Source organism: Pongo abelii, chromosome 14 (assembly GCF_028885655.2).
Source record: "Pongo abelii isolate AG06213 chromosome 14, NHGRI_mPonAbe1-v2.0_pri, whole genome shotgun sequence".
Taxonomy (NCBI): domain Eukaryota; kingdom Metazoa; phylum Chordata; class Mammalia; order Primates; family Hominidae; genus Pongo; species Pongo abelii.
This window is the reverse complement of record NC_071999.2, coordinates 25,955,791-25,975,480: the sequence shown is the minus strand read 5'-3', so window position 1 is coordinate 25,975,480 and position 19,690 is coordinate 25,955,791. Positions and strand designations below refer to the sequence as shown.

Genomic DNA, 19,690 nt, shown 5'->3' with positions numbered 1-19,690 from the left:
GGGACAACAGTTTTGGCATGACTTGAGGGCTTTTAAAAATTAATTTTCAGCTGGGCATGGTGGCTCACACCTGTAATTGCAGCACTTTGGGAGGCGAAGGCAGGCAGATCACGAGGTCAAGAGATTTAGGCCATCTTGGCCAACATGGTGAAACCCCGTCTCTACTAAAAATACAAAAATTAGCTGGGCGTGGTGGCATGCACCATAGTCCCAGCTACTCGGGAGGTTGAGTTAGGAGTACCGCTTGAACCTGGGAGGTGGAGGTTGCAGTGAGCCAAGATCACGTCACTGCACTCCAGCCTGGTGACAGAGCAAGACTCCATCTTCAAAAAATAAAATAAAATAAATTAGTAATACTAACTTTCATCAGTGATTCTACATTGTTTGTTCTGTTTCTCTAGCGTTAGTTACAAGCCATTTTCCATTCTAAGAACACATTTAGCCTATGAGAGAGAACAGCTTTTTTCTTACATACTGGTATGTTCAATTTTGTACTTTCTCCAATTCACTCTTCCTTAATATTCTTGATTGGACATGTGCACTTCTTTAGCCTTCTATAAAAATGAGAAGTGGGCATATGGATGAATTATTAATACAGCAAGCACATGTTGCATTTTCATGCCAACACCACCACCAATACCTTGTCACAACCAGCTGGAAATCCTCATTTAAGTCCTCTAGCTGTTAGAGCACTCGGGTCACTGTTTTAAAGTGCACATGGGGATAATCTCCTTACTCAAAAATTCCTTAAATTCTTAAAAAGTTAAAACTTTTCTTAACATAAAAACAGAGCTTCCAGGTATCTAGAAAACCAGCTAAGTGAGTGACCCTCCTCACTTATGCCCTTACTTAAATGCCAAGAGCCTCCTCCTCACTAAATGCCCTTACTTAAAGAACAATGAAAAATGTTTATCAGCAACAATGACAGCAAAGAACATTAAATCCGATGTGATACAATGCAGGGTGCGCCTTTTTGCATGTACGATCAGATGCCACAGCAACAAACTCCAAACCACACAAGGCTGTCAGACCACAGGTCACATCTCTGCATGCTGATTTTCCCTAGTTCCACCTGAGAGAAGCAGTTGGGAATACAGGGCAAAGTACTTTATTTCTAAGCCTTAGCCTCCCTGTCTGTAAATTATAATCAGACCAACTTCACAGGGTTTATATGAGCGTTAAATACAACGATGCAGATAAAGTTTCACTCCAATGGCTTGCACAAATAATGGTGATGGTATTATTATGGTTTTCCCGATGCATCTACCCAAAAACTTTTCCCCACCGTTTTTTCCCCATCATCATTTCCCCTTCTCCCTGGCCATCCTCTTTTTCCCCCTCCTGCTCTCATCACCCTCTTTCGTTCCTCCATCTACTCAAAAACACTTTCCCCCATCTTTTCCCAAAGCCTTCTCTCCACTCCTGCTGCTCACCACACTCTTTTCCCCTCCAACAACCCAAAAACTCTTTTCCCCATTGTCTTTTCCCCCCTCCTCCTTGCCACCCTGTTTCCCTTCTCCATCTATCCACAAACATTTTCTCACTGTTTTTTTGCAGCTTTCTCCCCACTCCTGCTCACCACTTTCTTTCCCTATCTACCCCCCAAATTTTTCCCCACCCTCTTTTCACAAAGCCTTCCCCATTTCCTGCTCACCCTCTTCTTTCCTGTAGCCTGCTTGCCACCCTCTTTTCCCCCTCCATCTACCCAAAAACTTTTTCCTCACCATCTTTTCTTTCTCCATGGTCTTTCTTTTCTGCCCACTGTCTTTTCACAAAACCTTCTCTCCCTGCAGCTTGCCACCCACTTTTTCCTTCTCCTACTTGCCACCTTCTCATCCCCCTCCATCTACCCAAAAACTTTTCTCTCCAGTCTTTTCTCCACACCATCCTTTTGCAAAACCTTCTCTCCCTCCTGACCACCATCTTCTCTTCCCCCTCCCTCTCAGCACCATCTTTTCTCAGCACCCTCTTTTCTCCTCCCACTTGCCACGCTCTTCCCCCCTGCATCTACCCACAATCTTTCTCCCCACCTGTCTTTTTCTTCCCACTGTGTTTTTCCTTACCATCTTTTTGCAAACCTTCTCTCCCTCCTGTTCCACCCTGTTTCCACTCCCTCACCATCCTCCCTTTCCTCCTGTCACTTTCCACCCACTTTTCCCCCTCCATCTACCCAAAAACTTTTTTTTTTTTGAGACGCAGTTTTGCTCTTCTTACCCAGGCTGGAGTGCAATGGCGCAATCTCGGCTCACAACATCCGCCTCCCGGGTTGAAGCAATTCTCCTACCTCAACCTCCTGAGTAGCTGGGATTACAGGCATGCACCACCATGCCTGGCTAATTTTGTATTTTTAGTGGAGACAAGGTTGCTCCATGTTGGTCAGGCTGGTCTCCAACTCCTGACCTCAGGTGATCTGCCGGCCTTGGCCTCCCAGAGTGCCGGAATTACAGGCCTGAGACACCGCACCCGGCTGGAAAACTTTTTCCCCACCATCTTTTCCCCACCATCTTTTAGCAAAACCTCTCCCTCCTGTTCGCCACCCTGTTTTTCTGCCTCCGTCTACCCACTTTTTTCCCACCATCTTTTCCCCACCGTCTTTTTGCAACGCCTTCTCCTGCTCGCCCTGCCATCTTCTTTTCCCTTTGGCACTCGGCACCCACTTACTCCTCCATCTACCCCAAAACTATTTCCCTGCTCCTACCACTCCAGCCACGCTGCAGTTTCCATCGCCACCACCAACCACAGCGACGCGACCCGCAGTGGCGCGGGCTCCAGCATCCAGCCTGCGGCAGGTGGCGTCCCCTCTCGTGATCCTCTATGCCGGGAACTGAGCAGCTGCTCAGGAAGACAAAGGAAAACCGGAAATGGCCTGCCTTCAGCATTATATACATACTGAGGTTATGCAAACGAGGTTTCTGAACCACATGTTCTGATTGGATTAGAGAAAACTTCTAGGCCTACTCTGATTGAGCTTTATTATCATGTTCTGATTGGATGAGAGCAAGTCTTAGAACAACCACTCAGAGCATGAAAATAAAGTCCAATCAGAGTAGGCCTAGCGATTTTTCTCTCATCCAATCCGAACATAGAGTCCAGGAACCTCATTCCTATAACCTCAGTATACAAGGTATACTGGACAAGTCCAGACTCTTCTGCGTCTGCTGGACTAAGTGCTCCGTGCTCGGCTTAGAGAACCAAAGAGAGAGCATGCTGGAGGCTGGAGTCTGCACCACTGCGGCTGGCCCTGCTGAGGTTCGTGGCGACAGAGGCTGTGGTTGGTGGTGACAGAGACTTCAGCTCAGTCAGAGTGGTAGGCAGCCAGGTAGGTGCGTTATCTGGGCAGCCACGGAGTGTGGGGTTCGGTGCTGTTAGGGCTGCACTGCCCGTGTGTGCACTGCCTGCGGCACAGGGGGGCTGGTTTGGGACTGTATTCAGGGTTGCATTGCAGGCAGTGGGGCAGGTTAGCTGTGTATAAGGGGCTACACTGCCCTTGGAGTCAGGGGGGCATGGGGAGGCAGGTTGTGTCCAGTATTGTGCATTACCAGTGGCAGGGAGATGGGTTGGGTGGGCTATCGGGGACTACAATACTGGCAGTGGGCGGGGGGGGCAGTTTGGGGGTGCTCTCTGGGTTGCAGTAGGGAGCAAGTTGGGGGTGCTATCGGGTTGCACTGTCTGTACCTCGGAGGGGGTGGTTTGAGGCACTACCAGGCGCTGGAACACCTGTGGCAGGGACGGGTCGGGGAGCTATCAGGGGCTGCACTGCTGGTGGTGGTGGGCAGCAGAGGTGGCAGCGAACAGCAGTGGCCTCCAAAGAAGGGGCCATTCTCCTCTTCCTGGACTACCTGCTCTAGAAGGCAACTTCTTCCTGCTCGTGGTCCAGCGCAGCAGGCGAACAGTGTTTACTGGGGAATCCTGAGCACAGCAGGGCCCCCACACCCGCCATGATTCCTGGGCCAAGCGTTCTCACTCTGTGTTGCAGAGACCACCTGGGACCCCCAGGAATGGAGTAGCGGACGACGGCGGGTTGGGGGGGCAGACAGGGCCCTGCAGATGGAGGTGTTGGGAATGGGCACTTGGGTGGAGAGGGCTGGCTGGGTCTGAGTTGGGTGTGGTGGTGAGAGGCCACAACGTGCTAGCAGTCCTCTCTCCCTCTCCGGGCCTCCTCTGCCGGCCATCTGCTCTGGCCGTGCTCAAAGAGCCCTTCAGCCCGCTGCTGCCCTGTGGGGGCCCCACTCTGGGGCTGGCCGAGGCCAGAGCGGCTCCCGCTGCTGGCGGAGAGGTGTGAAGGGAGAGACAAAGGCGGGAGGTGGGGCTGCGCACACAAGGCGCTTGCCGCCGGATGCGGGTTCCGAGTGGGTGCAGGCTGGGTGGGCCCCACACTGGGTGCAGCTGGCCAGCGCCTGCTGGGCTTGATCAGGGGATGAGCTCCCTCTGGGCTGCCAGAGTGCCCGGGCTAGGTTCCGCAAAGTCTGGCTGCAAATGCCAGTGAGAGGTGAAGTTGGCTGGTCTTCTGGGACGGGTGGGGACTTGGAGAACTTTTCTGTCTAGCTAAAGGATTGTAAATGCACCAATCAGGGCTCTGTGTCTAGCTAAAGGATTGTAAAAGCACCAATCAGCACTCTGTGTCTAGCTAAAGGTTTGTAAAGGCACCAATCAGGGCCAGGCTCTGTGTCTAGCTAATGGGTAGGAACCTGGAGAACTTTTGTGTCTAGCTAAAGAATTGTAAACCCAGCACTCTGTCAAAACGGGCCAATCAGCTCTCTGTAAAACAGACCAATCAGATCTCTGTAAAATGGACCAATCAGTAGAATGTGAGTGGGGCCAGATAAGGGAATAAAAGCAGGCCACCGGAGCCAGCAGCTGCAACCCCCTGGGGTCCCTTTCCACGCTGAGGAAGCTTTGTTTTTTCACTCTGTGCGATAAATATTGCTGGTGCTCACTCTTTGGGTCCCCACCACCTTTATGAGTTGTAACACTAACGTGACAGTCTGCAGCTTCACCCCTGAGGCCAGGGAGACCACGGACCCACCAGGAGGGATGAACAACTCAGGACACATCTGAACATCTGAAGGAACAAACTCCAGATGCAAGGACATTAAGAGCTGTAACACTCACCGCGAGCGTCTGCAGCTTCATTCTTGAAGTCAGCGAGACCAAGAACCCACCAATTCCGGACACAGTGGTCTGTAGTATCAGCTACTCACGAAGCTGAAGCAGGGAGTTTGCTTAGCCCAGGAGGTCAAGGCTGCAGTAAACCATGATCTTATCACTGTACTCCAGCCTGGATGACACAGTGAGACCCTGTCTCTAAAAATGAATAAAATAAGTGACACTTGGCTAACGTGCCCTCAGGCAGGCTCCTGGGGTGTCCTCCAGCCAGGGAATGAACCACCCTGTGTTGTCGGGGAGGGACACAGCTTGTTTTTCTCGCCCACGGGGATCCAGGTGGAGACAGATTAGCTTCAGCTGAGGTCCCTGGGGGAAGAAACTGTCCCATTGGGTTCGGGGTAAGGCTGTCACATTGCATTGGAGAGATGGTCACTCCTAGCCCAGTGTCTTCCTTCCAAGCCAAACCTGTGGCCATGACCTCCCAGCTTCAGTCATCATGCAGGGAGGAAGGCAGTGGTTGTGGGGGACGCCACAGGTGAAGCCACTTTGTAGTTAAGGTCTGCAGATGCCAGCTCAGCCTCGATGGGGCCTGTGCAGATATGTCCAGGAGAGTTGGCAATTTCAACCGAGTGTGTGCAGCCTGCTTCGGGGATGAGTCCCTGGCCTCTTTGCTTGTTGGGTTTTCAGTGCTAGCTCTTGCTAAAAACACCGTTTTGGAGTGCAAGAAACTGCAGGGTGCCAGTTAAGCGCACAGGCTAGGAGACACTTTGCTCCCTCCTGCTGCTGGGGCTCGGGGCCCTCCCTGGCCCAGCGTCCAGCTCCTCAGGAGGCCTGGGATTCCCCTCAGGGCTCTAACCCTGCAGGGAATGTTGAGGAGAAGACATAATAGAAATTGCACATCCTCACCTTCCCCAAGGGTGGAGGTGAGGCTTGTGGCTTCTGGTCCATGCTGGAGATGGGGCAGGGCTGGGCCTCCAGTTCCTACTCTGTCCCTGGCATCTGGACCAGTGCTCAGCATAGAGTGACATTCAGTGAGCCCATGTGGGGTGGAAGCCTCAGCGCCACTCTCATCTCCCATTTCGAAGGCTAGGGTGTCTTGGGAAGCTGCATTTTAATGTGTCCCACGTTTTAACAGAGTGCGCACTGAAGCCTGAGACTATGGCCAGGAGGCTTAGCCCAGCCACCCCCAGGTCCCCAGCTGAGGCACCACCCTTAAAACCCCTCAAGGGGTTTTCCTCCCTGTTTCTCTCTGGACCCTGGGCTGGGAGTCCATGCGCTGCTCTTTGCCGGTCACAGCAGGCCGCCCAGCCCTGGACCTCACTCTGGACACCTTGGTGGGAAGCCCCTGCTGAGTGGTCCCCAGGCTGGAATCTGCAGGGCATCCTTTGTTCTTGGGGACGTGCTGCAGGAGCCCCCTGCAGAGCTGAGACACCAGGACATCCACACAGCCTTGTCCCCGAGGCGCACACACAGCGCCTGCACTGGGTGTGACGTGTGACTTTGCTTTCCTGCCAGGAGGCTGGTGGAGGATCACAACGGCTGGTGACCAACTGTGCTGCCCTGCTTGGAGGCTGATCTCTGATCTCCTCTCCCTTTGAGCTGTGCTGCCTGCTTTACCAGCTAGGGCCAGGGAGGTGCATGTGAACAAGTGTTTATGGGGACCCTGCTGTGCGCCAGACCTCTGGATAAAGTGGGGACACGACAAACCCCGTCACCTCTTATGAGCATCTGAAGGGTGATGGGGGCAGCAGTCGGGTGGGACAACCAGGGTGGGGCAGCCAGGGTCTTCCTGGAGGAAGGATCACTTGAGCTGATGGGGGAGTTAACTGGAGAAAGGGAGGTGGGGTGCACTAGGCAGGGGGCACAGCCATGGCAAAGGCTAGGTGGACAGAAGGTGGCAGGAGGCGGCAGGGCCCTTCGGAGGAGCGGATGGAAAGTCCTCTCAGGTAAAGGGCAGAGCACCACATGCCTTCCTGACTACACCCCCAGGGCCCAGTCCCTTCCAGGGGCCAAGACCTCAAGAGGCCCCTGTGGTCTTCCAGGTGAGCCGAAGTCAGCTTCTGTCGCTTCTGAATAATCACAGGGGAGCCTGTGTGCAGGGACTCAGCCTCTGCCTGGGGGTGGAGGGGCATGGACTTTGTGTCCAGGAGCCACTGGCCTCAGCCTCTGGAAAAGGGGTATCATTAGCTTTAGTACAGGTCATAAATAGGGTGGGAGTCTCTGGAAGGGGATCCGAGGACCGTCCCTGGGGAGTTCGTCCAGCCACCATCCAGCTGCCATGACTCCCAGCAGCCACTAATTCTCATGGTACTGGGCTTGACCACTGCAGTGTCCCAGGAGGGTGTCACCTCATTTTATCCTCCTGGGGTGAGTGGGGCTGAGGCCAGGGGACTCCTGTCCAAAACTCAGGGTGACTGGGAGGGGTTGCCCAAGGCAGACAGGCCACCTCTCTGGCCATTGGGTCCCCAGGAGGGCCCAGATGATGTGAGTATTTGGGTGTGGGGGTGTCCTGGCCTGATGCTGGGGGTGTGAGCAGGTCCAGCCCCACACCTGCAGGGCTGTGCTCCTGATGTGCACTGGGCTCTGACTCCCACACTGGGCCCTGTACTCCCATGGCACTCAGTGATTCCAGGACCGTGGGACCCCAGAGGCTCCTCAGGGAGCTGCAGAACATGATGGGTGCCTCCAAGTCAGGCAGGAAGGGGGCTAGAGGTGAGGTGGGAGGAGCTGAAGGAACTCAGCCAATGGACTGAGACATAAACCACGAGAATGCGGGGAAGGAGGCTGTGGGAGGGGCAGCAGTAGAGATGGGAGAGGAGTTTGAGGGCTCTGTCGCAGAGGATCTGCCCTGGGAAGCCACTGCTATAGGTCAAGTGGGCACGGTGTCAAGCCCAGGTACCTCTGGAGAGGGTGGAAAGGCTCATGGGGTGGAATTCTGGGGAGGGACCCTGGGACCAGTCTTCTGTTTCACCTGAGGGCCTGGCTTTGGCTGCAGGCTGGGCAGGAGGGGAGGGGACCAGGAGTCCACGGCATCCAGCCTGGGGTGGCCAAGCAGAAGGCCTTGGCTGCAACTGAAGCATGAGAAAGAGGGGAGGGAAGGACCGAGGTAGGCTGGGTCCTGGCCACCCCCCTGCCAGGGCAGGGACTCTTTCATCAGGCTGCCTTGTCCCTGCAGCCCAGAGCCCTGGGACCCGGGCCTGGCCTGGAAGGGGCTCAGTGTTACTGGAAGGGGCTTAGTCCTCCCGTCGGCTGGTCCTGGGACTGAGTGTTTCAGAGAAGCATAAATCTAGTCCTAGTATAAAGCTAGGGCCCCTATCCTAGCTTGTACCCACCACAGGGTCCCAGGAGAGAGGACTTGGCTTCCCAATAAGCCACCTTGAATCTTTCTCCTGGGCCCTCAGTTTCCCCAGGGGCCATTGGACTGACCGCTGTGGCTGTGTATTGGTTGTGGGGTGCCTACCCGGGTGCCCCAGGGCCCTTCGCACTCTTTCCAAGGTGCCATAGCCAGGTGCCCTGAAATTCATGCCATTGCTCAGATAAGTGCTCAGCTCTCATCACCCCTCTTGCCCACAGCCTGGGTAAAGCCCTGAATCCCGGCCTGCAGCACACCCAGACCCAGGCCCAAATGAGGAGGGGGAGGAGGTGGCCAGAAAGCAGCCCTTCTTGCTGCTGTAGGTCTTAGGACACAGGGGAGCCGTTCTGCAGCCCATCCCGGGCCAGGCCCAGGCTGCCAGCTGGGGTAAGGATGGTATCCAGAGCAGAGCGGAGCCTCATTTAGGGGATCAGCACTAGGAGGAAGGCTGGGAGGATCCAAAGTGATTCAAGGTCACAGCATCCACAGAAATGGCTCTAAAACCCTCAGAGCAAGTCCTTCTGCCAAGTGTTTTCAGAGCGCACATCCCTCTAATGAGGTTCACTGGGAGGACATGCTCCAGGGTTGTGCTGGAGGGACCTGCAGCCTGGGGGTCAAGGGAAAGGCTGGGACCACTTGCCTGGTTGAGTTGCCTGTCGTCCTGGCACCCCCAGTGCTGTGAGCCCCACTCCCAGCATAGCCTGGCTGTAGGTTCCCTTCAGCCTGGCTCCATCCATGCTGAGTGGCCAGCTTGTTTCTCATAAAAGCTGTGACATCCAGGGGAAGACAGACCCGTGCCTCTGGGCCAACTTGGAGCAGCTGAAGGAGTCAGGTCTGCCCCAGAAGGGAACAGAGGCAGCTCCCCAGCCTTGTTGGCACAGGATCTGGGTGAGGGGCTGGCCTGAGCCCAGAAGGTGAGGGATGAGGTCCAAGCACTCATCTTTCAGAGAACAAGTTCCCAGCTGGCCCCATGTCCGAAGAGCACAGCCTTAGTAGAGATCCTGCAAGATCCATGCCTTTCCCAGTGACATGAGGTTGGCCTTGCACCCCACTGGCATGGGCAGTGAGGGGGCTGCACAGCCCACCAGCATCCACATGCACTTTCTCTGCCCACGTGGGCACTCAGAGAACAATGCCCCTCGTCCAGAGAAGGTCCTGAGGCCGGGCTCCTATTGCCCCCATTTCTGAAGGCGTTTCTGGTTCTGCAAGAGAAAGGACGATGCCAGGGCAGTGAATCGGCACATCCAAGGCATTTCTTCTTCCTGGGCTTGTTCCCAACCCTTCCTGCTGGGAGGCAGCAGGATTACCTGGGTAAGCAACATTAGTTGTGTTCAACTCACCCAGGAATCATATTAAACAAATTGTTTGGAAAACAAGCCTTGGAGAGGAAGAGCAGTTGGGCAGGTGGCCTTAGAAGCAGAGACAGATGTCCCTGTTGATACCACTGTTGATGGAGAAGCACTCGGCTCTCCTCCATCAGGGGAAACCAAACCTGCCACCCCACCTGGGATGTGGCGCACCGGGGAAGAGTAGAGAGGCTGGAGTTCTGGCAGAGCAGGCCTGGCAAGGGGGCTGGAGGCCAAGGCTGGTGTCAGGGCTCAGACCAAAGCCATCATGCTGCATGGAGCCCAATCAGCTGCCAACACTCTTGGTGACACCGAGCCCTCACGCCTCTGGTGGAAGAAGCCAGGGCTGGATGAAGCTGTGGCGTGCAGCTTCTGCCCAGTCTCCGTGGAATCTCTCCCACTCCCCCGTGACAGCCTTTGGAGGCCTCAACAGCAGCCCAGCCTTTCAGCAGAAGGACTGGGTTCAAACGCCCCTGCAGGAGCAGCTCCTTGGCCCCCCAGGCACCAGTGGGTGGGGGCTGCATCCTCTGTGAGCCCCAGGTCAAGTCCATACAGCGCCCTGGACTCCTCTCTGCTCTGACCCTGGGCCCAGGAGAAAGGCCAAGCACCTGGCCCTCTGGAGACAAGGACATGGCCATTCCTCAGAGGTCCTTCCTCTGACAAGCCGGGCCCCCTATTATAGGGCGCACCACTGGACACGGTAGGGGAGTGGTGGTGGCCTTGCTTGAAGACCGGCTGCGGGAGGGGAGGGACTGGCTCACCACAGTTGGTTGATTCAAGTGAGGCCTGGGGTCCTGCTCTCCTCCCAGCTCCCATCTCAGGATGGCTCTCAGCCCCCCACGTTGAAGACCAAGAAGAAGGTGAGGGGCGGACCAAGGGTCCTGCCTATGGAAACTTCCTGTGATGGGGGGCAGGCAGCAGGGGCTGGAGAGGGCTGTGGTTGGGGCCACACCAGGCTCCCCCAACCCGAGCACCCTGGAAGGTGACAGCTCACCCTTGGCAGTGGCACCCCCCAGGCCAGCAGCCCCATGTGAGGACAGTTGTCTTCACTGCCATTGGCTGTGGCAGTACAGATCGGGGATGTGAAGACCTGAGGCTCTGTGATTGTGGCACCTACAGCCACCAGAGCCAGCTCTGCACGACTCAGACCTGGGTGGCAAGGACATAGCTTTGCAGGTGGGCAGCCACATCCCAGGGGGAACTTGCATGCCAGTGGCAGGGTGGAGGCAGGCAGGGCAGGGTCTCCCCACTGTTGCCGCTGGGCTCCTGGGGCTTGTGGAGAAAGATGGGTGGGCCCACACATAATGCTGCTCCCTGGATCTGAGCCTCGGTTTTCCTACCTGTGAAACAGGCACCCATGGCAGCTCAGAAGTGTCTGGCAGTGGGGCTGCTGGGACACAGTCATGGGGGACCCGAGTCCCACTCTCCATGTGCTTGCTTCCCTCAGTGGTCCCTGATGCCAGCAGAGCTTTCTCCCAAAAAGAGAGGGGCGTTCCTTTGAGTTCTTGTGTGGGGGGTGGGTCACAGAGCCTCTCGAAGTGCAGGGCAGGGTGAAGGGAGGCTGAGGAGTGGGTGGTTGAATGACCCGGGGAAGAGCTCTCTTGGGTTCCTCATGTCTGGGTGGCTTGGGGAGCATCCTTTTGGGCAGGCGGCTGGTGGGGCTGGTGGCTGAGCCACTGTGGCTCGGGATCCCCAGCCCAGGCCTGAGTAGGGTGGGCAGGGAAAGCGGAGGGTGAGTGCACGGGGCAGGACAGTGTGTCTCTTGGACAGAAACAGCCCTGGTCACTCACGGCCATGGCGTAGCCATGGCTACAGGAAAGTGCTGCTGTGCATTGTGGCCCCTGGGGCTGGTTCCAAATGGACGCCCAGCAGCATCTCCCCCACTGTGCTGAGGGGAGTTGTGCCAGTGGGGTGCTGGCAGGGATCCTGGGAACTGGGGGAAGAGCCTTGGCAAGCCCTTTCCTCCCCGGGCATCAGACCTGGGGCTCCTGGATGCCTGGGCTCACGTGACCAATTTCTCCCATGGAAGATGTTTGGGGTGTGCCCAGAAAATGGGGAGGGCCCTGTGGGGCAGGATTGTATTATTAAACCCAGAAAGTCTGGGGTTCCATTTTTAGCACAAGGCAGGCAGCCCACGTGCCCCAGCCCAGTGGCTAGCCTGTGTGGGAGAGGGGAGTGGGGGCCAGAGGGAGTGAGGCTTCTGTTACTGCAGCCTCCACTGCAGCCAGCCAGGGCGGCCAGTGTGGACTGGACAGCGGGCACTGCACCAGGGGCACTGGCACCGACCTTGGGCCATGCACCTGATGCCTGTGAGAGTGATCTCTAGGAACCACTGCACAAGGGGGCAGATGAGGGGACCCTGACATGGGACAGCCGAGGGTTACCCCAACACAGAGGGCGGAAGCTGCGTCCAGGCTCCACTGGATTCAGCCGAGGATAGAGCACTGCACTGACTCTAGGGTGCAGGGTCACTGAGGGTTAGGACGGGCTGGGGTTAGGAGAGGGCCGTGCTGCAGCTGGGGCACATCCCACTTGCACCCCTCTGGATCTTGGAGATGGGACCCCCATCCACATGCTCCCCAGGTGGGTCCCATCCTGGGGGGTGAAGGAGGGAGCTCCATGTGCCCCTGCTGATCTGCCCATCTGAGCCTCAGGGGTCCTGGGCACTGAGAGCTGGGCTGGGCTCAGCGGGGGTATGCATTGACAATGGGGACAGAGAGGGGATGCTGAAGCGGGTGCTGTCTGGGTGGGGCTTGCCTGATCAACCCAGCAGGTGCACCCAGCAGCCAGAGGTGCTTCTAGCAGAGTGAATGCCCTGTCCTTAGGGGTATGTGAGCCGAGGCTGGGGGCCTGGAGCTGCAGGGGGACGAATTGGGGAGAGCAGAGGTCCCAAAGATGACCCAAGGCCCCAAGACCCTGGTGAAGGAATGGAGGAGCCAGCACTGGTTGGCGAGAGGGGAGTGGGAGTTGGATGGCCTGGCTCTGGGCTGGACACACGGTTTGCAGCCACAGCTGAGCTGTGCTGTGGAGCCCAGTTCCCACCTGGGCACGTCCTGTCCTCTGAGGCTTCCGGGAGCCGGACGGCCATCGCGGTGCAGGCGCGCGCCCAAGGGCTTTCGAGGCTCACTCTGTCGGAGAGGTCAGAGACCGAGTGTCGCTGCTGAAGGCTGTGGTGGACTGGGCTGGATCGCGGATTCTAGGTTAGATCGCAGATTTGGGATCGCGATTCTAGGTTAGATTGCAGATTTGGGATCGCGGATTGGGGATTGGATCGGGGATTTGGGGTTGGATTGCGGATTTGGGGTTGGATCGGGGATATGGGGGCTGGATAGGGGATTTCGGGATTGGATCGGGGATTTGGGGCTGGGTCGGCGGTGGGGGGCAGTGAAAAGGTGACAGGGAGCAGCCCCCGCTCAGGAGCCGGTGGTTGGGGTTCTGAGAAGTCACCACCACGAAGAAGTTCTTCGGCTTCGGGAGCCGCGGGGGCCGACGGCCCCGGGCGCCATAGACCACGTCTACACGGTTCCGGGTACCGAATCGGGGACGCGGAACTGCGGAAGATACACAGGGCGGCTGTCAAGGGCCGGAGGTGGAGCGCGGCCTGGAGCGCAGGAGCGGAGACCTGGACGCCCGGGACAAGCAGCACAGGTAGCTGGGGTCAGCCCAGGGTGAGAGGGGGGTCCCCAGGCCCGGCTTCCCCGCAACCCATGGGACAGGGCCTTGGAGGGCGCCGGGCACCCTCGGAGCCGCGGAGCCAAATCAGGCCTCAGCTACTTTCCATCCCTCGTAATTTCCTGGCTGGAGCAGTTGGTGGAGAATTTGAGTGATTTAACTCATAAAGTTAAGCATATACGATGTTGTTATTTTTAATGTACACGTTTAAAATATAGTATTATATATATTATAGGAGGTGCGTAATGAGATAATTCATTCCCCTATCAAAAATATCGTGAGTTATTTTCAGTAGGCAAAATGTTCTCATTAAACTGTCCGTTTTACATCCGTATCCGCCTGTGTAGATAGGTTCTTTACTGAAGGTTCTTAGAGAGAAACTTGGAAGCGGGAGGTGGGTTTTGTGTTCTTGAATGGGAAGACACATTTTTCTCAAAATGTGAACTCTTTCTGTTTATCAATTTTACGTAAACCGAATGAAAATATCAAGCTTTTAACATTTTTGCGTGACACCTGCTGTCTTTTACTATTGTGATGACATTTTAAAAAATTTCATAATGGAGTGAAAAAACACTTGCTCCTCTAGATATCAAAATGTGCTATTTCTACAATTGTTTACTAACAGCTGAAAAGACAGATAAAGGCATGGAACAGAATAGGAAACCCAGAAGCACTGAAGTTATGTAAGATATACATAAGAACTCATGAGCAGGATGAATTATTAATGAAAAAATGTCTGCTGTTTGAAGAAAACTAATGACATTTCATGTCACAAACATACAGATTGGAATACAGATTGAAATTTTTATATATGTAAATGAGAAAAGTACCAAAGAAAATACAAACACTTACTTTCCAGGTACATTTTATGTTGACAAAGGCCTTTCTAAGAATGACCTCACAAGCAGACATTATGAAGATTTATTTAGCAAACTAAAAATTAAAACTGCCTGTATTTCAGAAAAAAATTAACAAAATAAAAGAACATACTTGAAAAATATTTACTATATAATATATATATTCAGATGAAAAGTATGTTTTCATTTAACAGGGAATTCATCATATATTGAGTCGGAGTCTCGCTTCTTTGCCCAGGCAGGAGTGCAATGGCACAATCTTGGCTCACTGCAACCTCCACCTCCCGGGTTCAAGCAATTCTCCTACCTCAGCCTCCCAAGTAGCTGGGATTACAGGCACGTGCCAGCACGCCCAGCTAATTTTTGTATTTTTAGTAGAGACGGAGTTTCACCATGTTGGCCAGGCTGGTCTGGAACCCTTGACCTAAAGTTGTCTGCCTGCCTCGGCCTCCCAAAGTGCTGTGATTACAGGCGTGAGCCACTGTGCCTGGCCTATATTCTTTATTATATATCATATGATATACGTTACTGATAAACATGTTACAGATATAATCTATTATATGTGTCAGTTATTTATACACATTAGATGAAAAGTACATCTTCATTTTACATGGAATTCTTTCATATCAAATCATCAAAAACTCTAAAAGTGGGCAAAGTACTTTTTTCCAGATCTACAAGTTACTTATGTACATAGGAAAAAATCCTTCGCATTTCTGGTATAAGAATTTAAAAGAGGAATGAAACTGTTTTCTATCCACAACATTTGTGAGGATGTTTTATACTGCTGCTTAAAGTTTAAGTTGCTGATTGCTTTTCAAACAGATAAAGTACTGCGTTAAAAATGTATGCCCTTTACCCATGAGTTCCATTATACTAAAATACCCCTAGGAAGTAGAGATACATGCACTTTATTTTTCGCAGGACTTATTTTAGAAAGAACCCACAGAATGGATCCTATAAATAAATTTCAATTGCGTCTATAAAATGGAGTAATGTGTGACCGTTGAAGGTGACAATAGATAGAGAAGTACGTTGATGTGCGAAGATGTATTTTGTCATATAGCCAGCAAGGAAAAAAAATTAGTTTGATTATACATACACACAAACATACTGTGGTCTTGTTTTAGCAAAAAATATGTAAAAATATGATAAAAATTTGTAATTTCTGAGCATTTGTATTTTAAATAAAGTTTTTTTTTCCTTTTTCTTATTGTGATTGCTGCAGTGAGCATGTACAAAACTTCTAGTGTCGGTTTATTATTAATGGAATAATCTTTCAGAAGAGAAGAATATAAATCTTTCACAGAAAAAAAAATTTCTCACTTTCTATTTTTTATCATCATTATTGTGTGTGTTATTATCTTTGAACTTTTAGCCTCTTCAGAAATGAAAATGGAAAGTTTTTATTTATGTTTCCTGATTTTATTATGTATATATTTTATTACGTACAAATGTTTTTCTTATATGTAGATTCATTCCATTTATGCAAACAATGATAGATTAATCATTTCAATTGTATTCTTTAAACATAAAAATAACACGTACAAATAATTACTATTGCAAAAACATTGCTTTATATAGGAGTTTATTTAAAAATACTGAACTCCCCAACTGTATTTATCCATTCTTTCATTCCATTTATTCATCAAACATAACCTGAGTACCTGTTATGTAGCAGACGTATTCTATCTTTCAGAATCCTTCCATCTTTAAAAACTTCATGTTTACCTCTGCCTGCACAAGCTGAGAGATTTAAAATGAGAATATCGGGACTTAATCTCATTGAAACTTTATCTCCCACCTTTCAAACAAAAGCATTTCCGAAGTTAGAAAATAGTAGAAGATAATCTTTAACTGCCCTTTCAAAAGTTTATCAGTCTTAAATACTAATATTAATCATTGGAAAGTCTTATTTGCATATATTCTGTAAATATAAGTATTGAATATAATGAGCCATACATATTCATTTGAATCATGAGTTTCCTTTGGCTTCAAGTTGTTTGAAAATGCAAATAATTAATTTGTTTAAAATATGTGTTATTGTTATTTCAGTGCTCTTTCCCCATAGTACCTTTAAGAACTAAAATGTATTTAAGTGCTAGTTATCTGCCTAGAACTGCCTTAGACCTGCTGAGTATACCGTATTCTACTTAATGTAAGGCCTCATGGATTGTGTGATGCCCCATAATTTTATATATCAATAAGATAATTTTTTAAATGCTATCAATTATAGTTGTAATAAATCATGAATCATAAATGGCACTCAAATATCAGAGGTGTTAAAATGTGAACTACTCGTTAAGTCATCTTACAAAGCAGGTAAATTGTATCATTTTACTTAATTAAAATGTTTTTGTTAAGTACTAGTAATAGTAGTAATTATAATACCTGGCTGGGTGCAGTGGCTCACATCTATAATCCCAGAACTTTGGGAGGCTGAGGGGAGAGGATTGCTTGATGCCAGGAGTTTGAGACCAGCCTGGACAACAAAGTGAAATTCTTACTCTATAAAAATTTTTAAGTAAATAGCTGGGCATGCTGGTGCACATCTGTAGTTCCAGCTACTCAGGAGGCTGGGGATGGAGGATCACTTGAGCCCAGGAGTTCCAGGCGACAGTGAGGTAGAATTACACCATTGCATTTCAGCCTGGGCAAAAGAGTGAGATCTTGTCTCAAAAAACAAAAATCTTAAAATTATTGAGTTGTTGTAGGAACTATTCTAAATACTTTACATAGTTCCTCATTTGAGCATCATGATGGTGTCCTTTGAGAAAGCTACTACTGTCATCTTTATTAATGAGGAAGTTGAGGCACAGAAAGGCTAAGCAATAGTTGGTAAGTGACAGGGTTTAAAGTAGGACTCAAGCCCTAGTTGAACTGAATCCAAAGACAGAGCTCATTCTATTCAGATAGGCTGCTGTTTTCATTAAGGTAGTGAGCAATAAGAGCTAATAAGTATTGTACTTTCCTTTAAAAAAATTAAGTATTTGTTTTGAAGGCAGAGGAAAAACATGCTATTCAATGTTTACAATTACATGAATGATTGTATGTTTTGAGATACTGCACTACAGTTTCCTAAAAAGTCTTATTCTTGTAGAAGTGCTGTACATTTGGCCTGTGCCAGTGGCCATGTGGAAGTGGTCACTCTCCTGGTGAACAGAAAATGCCAAATTGACATCTGTGACAAAGAAAAGAGTGTGCCTTTGATACAGGTATATAGTAGCCAACTCTTTCAGCGTGACATGGATTTGATTTACACATATAGAATTAAAATAAATTGATCTCATTTAAATATAACTAATTGGTGAAACCTGTAGAATGTGTATTTTGAATTCTTAGAATTTACAATCTATTTCTTCATCTAACACGCACAGGCTGTACATTGCCAAGAAGAGGCCTGTGCCATTATTCTGCTGGAACGTGGTGCCAATCCAAACCTTAAGGTTGTCTATGGCAACACTGCTCTCTAGTATGCTGTGTATAGTGAGAGCACATCACTGGCAGAAAAACTGCTTTCCCATGATGCAAATATTGAAGCACTGGACAAGGTATAGATCAATCAACTTTCTTTTCAACATATTTGTTTTAACATTGACATAGGTAAGGGTCAATTGTTAATATTTGGAAGCTCAAGCATTCCCTGAATGCAAGTGCAAATTAAGTTATTTTGAAATAACTTAATTGTGTAAGATTTTATTTTCAAAATTGATACTTTTAAAGAACCATTAAAGGGCACAGCTTTTTTAAATGCACTTTGGAAAATATTTGTGAATTTGTTAAAAGTAAAACCTTTTCAATTTTTTTCTACACAGGGTTATTCTTTTTTTTCCTAATTAGTGTAAAACAACACAAGAAAGAAAATATGCCCTGGAAATAGGCTTTATCTTAAAACTCAAACAAGACTAAAGCAACTTAAAATAAATGGACATCTTGCTGCTGCTGACAATTTTCTAACAAACTGATGTATCATCTTTCAGTGGCAAGGCTTAAGAGGGAGAAATGGGAAGGGAAAAGGAGAGCAATAAGAGATATGCAGGTCAATTGGAAATTAGGTAATGAGGGAAAATGCCAAGAAGAGTTTTTTTTCTTAGTTTGGTGTTCTTCCAGTTTATCTGTTGAGACAAGGTGCTCTTTAGCTTTGGGTCTAATAATTTTTGGTTTGGAAATGAGAGTGAGTTGAAACTTGCCTATAGATTAATTTTAGGAGAGGACTCTGAGGAAACCAGATTGGTGGTGAATATGTGGTGACAAAGAAATACTTCAGCAGAAGGTGGAACAAATTAACTTGTGGGAAGTCAGGGACCCCAAACAGAGGGACCGGCTGAAGCCACGGCAGAAGAACATAAATTGTGAAGATTTCATAGACATTTATTAGTTCCCAAAATTAGTACTTTTATAATTTCATACGCCTGTCTTTACTCCAGTCTCTGAACATAAATTGTGAAGATTTCATGGACATTTATCACTTCCCCAATCAATACTCTTACAATTTCCTATGCCTGTCTTTACTTTAATCTCTTAATCCCATCATCTTCGTAAGCTGAGGATATATGTCACCTCAGGACCCTGTGATGATTGTGTTAACTGTACAAATTGTAAAACATGCGTGTTTGAACAATATGAAATCAGGGCACCCTGAAAAAGAACAGAATAACAGTGATTTTCAGGCAACAAGGAAAGATAACCATAAGGTCTGACTGCCTGTGGGGTTGGGCAAAATAGAGCCATATTTTTCTTCTCACAGAGAGCTTATAGATGGACGTGTGAGTAGGAGAAATATCGCTGAATTCTTTTCCCAGCAAGGAATATTAATAATTGATAACCCTGGGGAAGGAATGCATTCCCAGGGGTAGGCCTATAGACGACCACTCTGGGAGTGTGTCTTATGCGGTTGAGATAAGGGATGAAATATGCCCTGGTCTCCTTCAGTGTCCTCGGGCTTACTAGGATGGGGAAATTCCAGCCTGGTGAACTTTAGTCAGACCGGTTGTCTGCTCTCCAACTCAATTTCCTTTTAAGATGTTTATCAAGACAATGCATGCCCAGAGGGACATGGACCCTCATCAGTAATTCTAATTTCACCCTTGCCTTGTGATCCTGCTCTGCTCTTTTGCCTTGTGATCTTTTACTGCCCTTTGAAGCACGTGACCTCTGTGACCCACTCCCTATTCATACACCCCTTCCCTTTTGAAATCCCTAATAAAAACTTGCTGGTTTTGCAGCTCGGGGTCGCCATCACGGTCCTACCAATATGTGATGACACCCCCGGAGGCCCAGCTGTAAAATTTCTCTCTTTAGTACTTTCTGCTTATTTCTCAGACCAGCCGACACTTAGGGAAAATAGAAAAGAACCT

At 50.1% G+C, this 19,690-nt stretch overlaps 1 pseudogene; it reads left to right on the top strand.

Moving 5' to 3' along the window:
- The first annotated feature begins 12,699 nt into the window (after window positions 1-12,699).
- Window positions 12,700-17,492, top strand: LOC100462152 (uncharacterized; annotated as a pseudogene).
- The last annotated feature ends 2,198 nt before the right edge of the window (window positions 17,493-19,690 follow it).